Source organism: Mytilus edulis, chromosome 1 (genome assembly GCF_963676685.1).
Source record: "Mytilus edulis chromosome 1, xbMytEdul2.2, whole genome shotgun sequence".
Taxonomy (NCBI): Eukaryota; Metazoa; Mollusca; class Bivalvia; order Mytilida; family Mytilidae; genus Mytilus; species Mytilus edulis.
Window position 1 is genome coordinate 32,176,219 of NC_092344.1, and position 11,449 is coordinate 32,187,667.

The following is an 11,449-nucleotide window of genomic DNA, read 5'->3' on the forward strand; positions in this document are numbered from 1 at the left end:
GAGTGCCAAATTAATTGATCACAAGATATAACAAAATGGATCTTAATATGAATTTTAAACTAAACAGAAAAACAATAAACTTGCAGCGAAGATGTTTACAAACATGAGGTGCAAAAAAAAGAAAATTTTTACACCAGATCCGGATTTCGACAATAAATGTCTCTTCAGTGATGTTAGGGATCGAAACGGTATTTGGAAGGCCATATAATTTATCTCAATTTTGGATAGACTGTTGAATTTGAAGAGTCAAAGTAGGATGAACGGATCATATAAACTTGATGAAAAATATGATACAAGCCCAAACGAAAAAAATATAAACAAGTCTAAATTGAAAACTACGTTCAAACCTATGATATATATATATAATATATATATATATATATATATACGTAGAGTCTATACGAATCTACCAACCAGTAAACTTAATAGGTATTGGATCATCAAAATTGACAATACTACACAAACAGTAAAAATTATATGAGTCTGAAAGATTGTGTAACAATACCGATAAATAGATGGAAAACAAAACACTAAAAAGTGTTGAATATCATTGCACAAAGATGGAAAAACTGAACAGATGATATAAATTATACAATAATTGCAAATATTTCGGCTCAACAAATGGCCTTCTTCGGTGACAAAAGTTTTAACAATAATGGAATTTAAGTTAATAGACTTAAATTCAGTTATCGCCGGGGCCACTCACGGATTGTGTTTCATGTTTTAGATTTACCCAACATGTGTGACGATATATTCTGTGACGTCATTTAGTCCTTTTTAGAATTTCATCGCAGCAAGCAAGCTGTTTAAATTTTGTAAGCGGTAAACTTGAAAATTGAAATGATAAAATAAACTAGTGTAAGAATTTGTATGGTTATAACCTGACTGATGCTTCTAATGTTTATTAGAAGTACTAATCTTAGAAAGAATTCGTTTTATCGATCGTCATTTTTTAACCATGATATTGCATCGCCACGTGGAGAGCACATGCAAAGAGTAGACTGAATGAGAAATTGGTCCCATGAATGGATTATTCGTTTTTATTTTTATAATTATTTAATTTTTACAAGTGTGAGTAATTAGATGCAACATTTTCCTAAGATTTGCAGATTATAATCATGTTTACCAGTCCATGCGTCATTGTATATTTCTACATAAATTAGATGCACGACGAGTTTAATTTGTTTTTAGTTTAATTTTTTTTATATATTACTTTTTCCCCATATCTTATACTATTGAAATTGAGTATTGACAGATCGTCTACTGCCTATGGGTAAGCCTAACAAATTGTATTTTGCGCTGTAACAGATCATGCAGGTTAGTAACGTGTCTTTAATGATTATGTGTTGTGGCAGGTGTTATTTAATGAACTCCCGAAAACCTCCGAATTAAAAGTAAATTTTTCTTTAGAGGGTATACATCGGTGATTGTGTATCTAGAGCTTTTATAGCACATATACAGCAAATATTCCATGAAAGGATATGAACGTAAAAGGGACGTACTCTTTGGGGCGAAGGACCCAGGTTCGTAACCGGAAGTTCAACGTTCGGTACAAATAAACAAAAATCTTGGAAATCTTGAACAGAGACATTACCCGGAGTTAAGAAGCAGTAGCCAAAAGAAATCATTGCTAAATGTTACCTTGCTGGTGGATTTAAGCAAATATTATCATTATCTGTATATATCCGGCTATAAATTTTGCGTGTACCTACACATTTGTGTACTAAAAATTGTCCAGAGTCGTTCTTCACAGTGTCATGTATACATTTTTTAGTTGCTACTACTCTCTAGCCTAGACTAGGTCGATATGGTATGAATAGTTCAGTTAAATCAAGAATTTAGCCATATGTAAATAGGCCACAGCTTGAATTATTGTTGTAATAACTCAATTATATACTAATATTACACTATGTTACTATCAGCTGACTATGGATTTTAGTTTAATAAATATATAAATCTGTATACATTGTGTATATACTAATTTTGAATTATGTTTTTAAAACTATTATCGACACAACTACATGTATGAGTATACGTAATTTTTAATTGTTATTGTTTCTTTGTACAGTCATTTGGTTTTCTTATGTCAATGCTATGTAGAATGGTGGATCTAATATTTACTTTTTGTTGAGTTGTAGCACAATGTTGGGTAGATCAGTTAGAGACCTTGCTCGGCTACAGAACACAGCCAAGGGTTGTTACAGTTGGACCAGAGACTTGGACAACAAGGACACACTAGTTTTTACAGATGGGTTACCAGACTGGACTGGATTCACGGCTCATCACGCCACTAACTCAACACTTGGACAACAAGGACACACTAGTTTTTACAGATGGGTTACCAGACTGGACTGGATTCACGACTCATCACGCCACTAACTCAACTCCTTTGGTCACCTACATTTGTACATTTAATCATCATCAGATGTTATTTATGCCAACCCCGAGAGCTTTGCATTGGTATGATCCAGTTGAGAATTTTTCAGGTAATCGTCAGATTTACTAGTTAAAAGTAGTATTATATTACTTTTAAGTTAAACCCCCGCATGTACAAAATACAAAATGTACATGTGATTACAACATATAACAAACATATTTATATAGATTAAGACAACTTTCTCTAATCTTATGGGTTAGATTGAAAAGATTTGTGTAACGTTTATATCTCAGTTTCTAAACTTAATTGCTGAATGTGTTACTTTTACAAATTTATATGGCCTTACAATGAAGGGATGCCGCATCATGTGTTTGAAATAAAAAAGTTTCGTAAATATGAGGTTACATTCTATGTAATTGTTATATAATATATTAAATGAATTTTGAATGGAGGACGCTATCGATTTATATAACATTATAATATTTATCTTGTTTAATAACCTGATAAAAAAATCAGATATGCATGTACTGCATGAATACAGATTTTGCAATAAAGTACCACAATTTAAAGGACTAAGTTTATAGAAGTGTATATTTATTGATCACTAATTTAGGACAGACTTCTTATTGCTGTTTGCCACAAACCCTACAAACCAGTCTCAGGGTTTGGGACATTTTTTATTATTGATTTTTTTTATACATGTATAGATATATTAAGGGAAAAAAGGGGTGCAATGGTTTTATCTTGTAATCAACTTTTAAATGAGACTATTTCAAGTTTTGTGTAATTTAAATTTGTCAGAAGCAGTTAAACGGATATGTACATGTAATATTAGCAAATCTATTACAAACTTGGTAATTATTTACAGCTTGTCTTGCAGTCTACTCCACCGTTAAAAATCTTTAGTATTTAGGTATCGAAAACAGCTTTAATTTATATATATACTAGTCTAGAACGTATTGTAATCTTCATCCTGGGAATTCTAGAAGTTGCCCAATTTATGAGTATCGTACACTGTATGTTTAGGTGCCGTTTGTTATTTTAGGCTGGTGCATTACGAGGAACTTTTCATTTGCATAAATCATTGGCCCTACTGGTTGCTTGGCAACAGTTGATTCCAAATTATGGTTGTTATTTATTATGAATTATAGTACCGGTTGAATTTCAGTAACAGTTAGCATGAATGCTGGGACTATTTGAAATGTTATGCTTTTAATTATGAGGGTATCTAGCTGTTGTTAAGCACTTGTTTGTGCTTTGTTTTTTGTGTAACACAGGTCATCTTTTATAACTTTTGGATGTCCTAACAGGTAACTTTAACCAGATTTACTTTGATTAATATAGGCCTTCTTGTGATATCCAAGTTCAAATCACCTTGTCCTTTAATGGAAATAAGGTTTCATTTGGGCAACCTGGTTCATACCCAAGATGAGCGAGAGAGTGATTGCTGCTGTTATACTAAATGTTTGTTTCTGCATACATGGATTTAGAGTAGACTAGTATAGGGTTCTCATAGTCATTCTTTTAATTTGCGTTTGCCTGAGTTGATCCAGTTATTCTTGCTTCGTATTTATGGGCGTTTACATTATAATAATTTCACTCCTACATAGTCATCTTACACATTCAGGTATTGACCATCCAATCTTTTATGGTAATACACTATACAACGGACAAATGTCAGCTTTTACCTCAAAAACTAACAAAACATAAAGTAAACTTATATAAAGTAGAAATACTGTTGCCTGCATATATATGGCTTATTTTGGCTTCAATATTGATTCACTTGCACATCTATGCTTCGACTAAAACTTCTTTATTTTTAAACCAGTTGCAGGTTGATAAGAGTTGTTTTTCTAATATATTTTATGGTGATATGATATTAAACCCCCATGACAGGTTGGTGCTAGATTTTCGTATTTTCAAGACATAGTTTTTCGAACAGCCTAATTGAGGGATGGAGCTGATATGTTGGTAACTGTTCGTAGTCCCTTGTTGATTTTTGTAATATCGTCATTTTCAATTTGTGTTGTTTAATGTGTTACTTATTCTGATATTGGACTCTTTATAATTTTTACTGTGCGTATTGTTGTGCGTTGCTTCTTCTTCATTTAGTTGAGATTTTGAAACACTTGTTTAACCCCTCGCCATTTAAGTATCTGTTCCAAGTCTGGGGCCTCTGGCCTATGTTAGCTTGGGATTAACTTTTATTTTAGATTTGAGATTAGTATGACTTTCATTATCACTATTCAGTGACCTGGTAAAAAAAAAAATCATTATGGATGAAGCCATTTCTGGTTTTTAGAGGGATTCCTTCAGATGCTTGGCCCCAACTGCAGGTGTTTATCCTGCTATTACCCCAAGGGAATTTTTACAGGATTGGATATTTTTTTTTTTTTTAGTAATTTAATGTGTGTCAAAATTGAGGTTTGAGTTTTTAAGAAGGTATTAAACACTCCAGGTCAGAGTCATGCTGAAGTTTAGCAATATTTTCTCATCTTGTGTTGGTATGAATTCAGTGTATTTGAAGCTGTCCTTTCATTAATTTTGGAGGATTTTTAAATGGGTTGGAGATCCAATACTGACACTTAATACAGGGTTTTACAGAAGAATTATTATTTTTCTTGATTTATTATGCTTTAAATTGTATTCATATTACTATGTAGCTATACTTCCATGTAGCTATTTGCCGTACAGAATTGTAGGAGATTTTTAATGTTTGATGTTTGAATAGTAAAATCCTCAATAGTAAGTATGTTTTTGTAGCAGACTGACATCCTCCAGATGGGGTTGACTTAGGTCTAGCCACAGAAATGCATTTTTGTGGTGGCATATTTGTCGCAAGTTAAAAAGTTAACTCAGAATATATTAAATGAAACTATAAGGATCCAAAATATTTTTAATAAACTTGTAGTGGTATTGACACAGGTAGTTCTAGAGTGGGTCTATGCCAATGAGATGAAGAACATGATCAGATGGAGTGTGAGATTCATCATTCTTAGTAAGGATTGTCTCTTTAGACCAATGCAAACATGGACTGGTGCTGCTATAGAATTTACAACTATTTATTGCCGTTATAATGAGCTGTCGGGTTGTTACATAAAATATTATGATTTTCGATCAGACCAGAACATTTTCAACTAGATATTTTTCACTTGTCACCCTTAACCTGCTTATGAAATGAATTCTTAACATCTATATTATTTGTTGATATACTATAATACTATATTTTATGATATACAAATACAATCAACTATCTTGTGGTTTGCTGTAGTTTTGGTAAGTATTTTTATCTGTGTAGGAAAAATTTGTTGTTCACAAAATTTCATCTAGATTATTTAACATATATTATGTACCAGTTGTACTTTAAATAAAAATATCTATTTATCTATCTAGACATTTATCATATATATGGACCAAGTTGTGTGTTAAATAAAATAGCTATCTATCTACCTAGATTATTTAATATATATATATGTACCAAGTTGTACGTTAAATAATATCTATCTATCTATCTAGATTATTTAATATATATATATATTTATATATTTACCAAGTTGTACGTTAAATAATATCTATCTATCTATCTAGATTATTCAATATATATATATATTTATATATTTACCAAGTTGTACGTTAAATAAAAATATCTATCTATCTACCTATCTGTAGTTATCTCATATCTGGTTCACAGCTTTGCAGCGAACCGCCCTTTTTATGGCGGTTGACAGAGTCTCTGTTTTCCTCCGTCAATGTGGCAGAATTCGCTGCATAGAATCTTAATGTTAACTATGAAATTTTAGGTTTTTGGATAATACAGACTACACTTGTGTATCCCACGGTGTTTTCTAAATTTAAAGCACCAGTGTATCCCACGGTGCATCTTTACATTTTCATATATATCTATCTTCACATCTATCTATCTACCTGGTTGCCATATTATCTTCGGGTAACCGACCATAGATCTATCTACATATACATGGTCTATGGTCTATCTATCTATATATATATATTATATATTGTATGAATCTATCATATTATGAATAAAAGCTGTGGCCAGATATCGCCAAACCATATATGTATTTTGTTTTAATGGCACCATCTGAGATAATGGAATTTAAGTTAATAGACTTAAATTCAGTTATCGCCGGGGCCACTCACGGATTGTGTTTCATGTTTTAGATTTACCCAACATGTGTGACGATATATTCTGTGACGTCATTTAGTCCTTTTTAGAATTTCATCGCAGCAAGCAAGCTGTTTAAATTTTGTAAGCGGTAAACTTGAAAACCCGCCCTCCCACTCCTTTTTATTGAACAAGATACTGCTCTTTTGTATTTATTTTTCAGATTTGTGTCGGTGATAGTGGTGATACAGATTTGACTGAGGATGTTAACTCGTTTGCTGTTGAGAAAAGTGACTTTTATTTGAACTTTGAGCATCATAAATATATTCCCGTAAATGGCAGAATTCGCTGCATAGAATCTTAATGTTAACTATGAAATTTTAGGTTTTTGGATAATACAGACTACACTTGTGTATCCCACGGTGTTTTCTAAATTTAAAGCACCAGTGTATCCCACGGTGCATCTTTACATTTTCATATATATCTATCTTCACATCTATCTATCTACCTGGTTGCCATATTATCTTCGGGTAACCGACCATAGATCTATCTACATATACATGGTCTATGGTCTATCTATCTATATATATATATATATATATATATATTATATATTGTATGAATCTATCATATTATGAATAAAAGCTGTGGCCAGATATCGCCAAACCATATATGTATTTTGTTTTAATGGCACCATCTGAGATAATGAGATATAATATATAAGGTGTAAACATAGATCACTAATAATACAGGTAAGTTTTGGTCGATTGATTTTAATCCAAAATCCTGAATATAATAATATAAACACTAGACTGTAAATTTAATTATTTCTTTCTATTGATTCCATCTGGATTGAGGACACCCAGTGTTTTTATCCAAAACCTCTCCCGATTTTTTCTTTGCCTATGTTGCCATGTACAATCCTGTTCGATCACAAGGATCTTCATGTGATCAAAATCTTTCAGATTGTGATCTGGTTACCAGTTACCAGATCACAATCTGAAAGATTTTGATCACATGAAGATCCTTGTGATCGAACAGGATTGTACATGGCAACATAGGCAAAGAGAAAATCGGGAGAGGTTTTGGATAAAAACACTGGGTGTCCTCCATCCAGATGGAATCAATAGAAAGAAATAATAAAATTTACAGTCTAGTGTTTATATTATTATATTCAGGATTTTGGATTAAAATCAATCGACCAAAACTTACCTGTATTATTAGTGATCTATGTTTACACCTTATACATTATATCTCATTATTGTTAAAACTTTTGTCACCGAAGAAGGCCATTTGTTGAGCCGAAATATTTGCAATTATTGTATAATTTATATCATCTGTTAAGTTTTTCCATCTTTGTGCAATGATATTCAACATTTTTTAGTGTTTTGTTTTCCATCTATTTATCGGTATTGTTACACAATCTTTCAGACTCATATATATATACGTAGACACTTTAGATGGGTTTTTTTGCCATAAGGGACCCAAATAGAATATAAGAACGGATATGTTCATACGTTTAGCGCCTTGATATGCATGCATCACCGGCCATACCTATCCAAACTTGTTTAAATTGTAATGATAGGGTATAGGACATAATCGGTAAATTTACAGACCATAGGTTGCACTATTTTTACTTGATTATTGAATTTTACAAATGCGTATTTAAATATTCGTATTTCGACCTTTATAGTTGTCAATGATATGGGCATTACATTTTTTTCGACAGCTAAATAAAAAGAGATTCAAATGACAGGTATTTTATTCATAAATAACTCATATGAAAACATAATTTTGAGCTTTTGCAGAAGATAACCGAATAACTTGTTACGTTTTGTCATCTTGATTAATTCCAAAAATAGTCACACCTTGAACAAGAATTCTATCTAAACAAGATAAAATATCAAAATATCGAAATGATAGCATCAATCACTAACGAATTTTATAAAATGTTACAACTAGTCCAAATATTTTGACAGATTAAATAAATCTTTTGGAATAAAGATTTATAAAGTGGTGCAAAAATATGGACCAAATATTCCTATCAGGTCAGATATCATCTGAAATTTATGTATATTTTTTAATTAAATGTATCAGTATACTAAGATAATAAAAAAAAGCGTACGACAACACGTACACAACTCTACGTATTATGAGTAACAAAAATAATTGTTGTCACTAATAACATATATATATACCTCTTTGTTTTTGATAGATATTTCTGATTAAAAGATAATTTTTTTTCACAGAATGATCAGTGTTGACGTGTGTTTGTCTATACTAAACAAATTAGATCATTTAGTTTGGACGGGGACCGTGGATATGTCGTGTTAATCATTCCATATAAAAGACGAAGTATCAGTTTTCTCTTATTATAATGATAATATAACACATGTACAGCTGCAGAAAGATGTTATTAGAATATTCTAGTTATTCTCATAATAAGTTTTAATTCCATTTTATCTAGTTGACTTTAACAAACATAACAAAATTAGCCGTAATTAATAAACTATTGATGTGTTATGCCATAGACACAATTAATGTGTTTTATTTTTATTAATTTGCTAAATTATTCTAGGAAAATCTTTTATTTGGACATTATACGATTTCTCTTTAATCTCAAATAATTTTACAGCACGATTTGTATCTATATATACAAATAAATAGGTATAAAGAATCTTAAGAAAACAACAAATTCTGTATAAATAACTCTATATTATAAAATGGAGAATGTCTGACGTAAATCTCTCTTATATTTAGACGTATAGAATAAAACCAAATTAATGAGAAAGCTTAATAACAATAATCGACTGACAAATACGGCTGAGCTGCAAACTATTTCATCAACATGCCATAATACATCATGTAATGTGTTACAGTCCTAGATGGGGCCGGCGAGGACCTTCATCACTAAACTATCAAAATCCATATTCAAATAAGCTATTGCGCAGTATACCAAAGTGCAGGCGGAGCTGTTAAGAACCTCATAAAATCATAGATTCAGCTCCGATGAATTGCGACAACAAATTTATATACAGATTTAACAATACTAGTATAAGCCAGATTTCAGTCGTCTCTAATTTAGCCCAAGAACTTCAAATTTATATTAGTTCCATCAGCGGGATTCAAATCCTTGCCTCTTTGACATTGTGACGACAAAACCGCACTGTACTGTGTCTAGTGCCCTAGACCACTCAATCTCCTAAGTTAAATATTTTAATATAGCTTTTGTTGGTCGATAAGATGCCTTTTCTCGTCGGCTTTATCTAGGGTTGTAACACAGTACATGCTGTATTGTGGCAAGTAGGTGATGTACCTGTTCGGTCAACTAATTTGTCTGTCCTTTAGGTTGATAATGTTAATTACCATGCCGCCAAATCAAATTTGCTTAATGTCAAGTTACAACCTTAAGTAGGTTATAAATTTCTGGCATAGTAAATGCGTAAATACAAATCTGTAGGTGAAAAGTAAGTAAATTTGGACTTTGGACCATACTTTTAGTAAAAGTCAAGGTGCATATCTCTGAACTTTTCTCAAGCATTTTTTTAATGTTAGATAAATACGGGTCGATGACTTTTATTTAGCGCCGTTATAGATTCTGAATTGATGGCAGAATTCTTTTTCTATATTCTGAACTTTTATATCTAATATACTCGTTAAACTATGACATTTTTTTATTCACATCTGTGTAAAACTGACGGTGCATTCTAACTTCAATATATACGCACCAATCAATTCTACAGAGAATTATTAGTTACATAGTGTGCTAGTGACCCCATATATACCGTATTAGGTCACTAGCACACTATGTAACGAATTTATCTTACAGACTATCTTAACTTATAAAATTTAGACTAGTGACCTATCAAAATGAGCAAGTCTTTAATACAGTTAGCATTAACATGATTAAGAAACTACATCCTTTGATCCTACAAAAACAGATGCCAACAATGACAACTTGTTAGATTTAAATGTGGTTCATGAATTTATTTCACTTTATCATCACTTTCTTCGTCTGTTGAAACCTTTAAGATTTTTTCTCAGTATTGTTTTGTTTTTCTAAAGGGACGTAACACCACTACTAACCGTGTATGAAATAAGCCCCGCCTCGTTATTACCTTATATGGTATATAAAGGGACGTAACTCCACTAATAACCGTGTATGAAATAAACCCCGCCTCCCAACTTTCCTAATATTAAATATACACGGTTTCCACGAGGACGCTTTTAACCAATCATATTTCTAGAAATGTATAGGAGGTAAGATAAATTTACATATAATTTTATTTATAATCAATCTGCAAGGTTGCAATATTATCTGTCTGCGGTAACCATTCAACTATTTATATATTAAATACATCGTAAAATTTGCATTTGCCAGATTTAGCCAAACCATAAATGTATCTATTATTTTGATGGAGCCATCTGAGATAGATTTTATATATATATTTTTTTTTTAATTATTCTTTTTTAGTGTTGTTTTTATATAGTTGTACTGAAAATAAAAAAAAAACACTTGTGCTTGCAGTTTACAATCATTGTTTTATATCATACTTGAAATAACTATAACAGCTGCTTCGTGTCAAGCTGAAACTTAAAATAGACACCAAAGTCTTGGCAGTACACACGTACACACAAATTTATCGAGACATCCTAAAAAAAATTTAACTATTTGTATCATACATTAAGTAAAAATCTAGGTTCATATCTATTGATTTGTCTCATACATTTTTTGTTTTATAATTAGTAGTTAGTAGTTTATAAGATTGATATGACTGTGTACATAACAATCCACTAAAAAAATGTAAAATCACAAAAATACTGAACTCCTAGTAAAATTAAGAAAGGTCATTCCCTAATCAGATGGCAATATCAAAAGCTCAAACACATAAAACGTATGTATACGACTGTCATATTCCTGACTGGGTAAAGGCATTTTCTAATGTAGA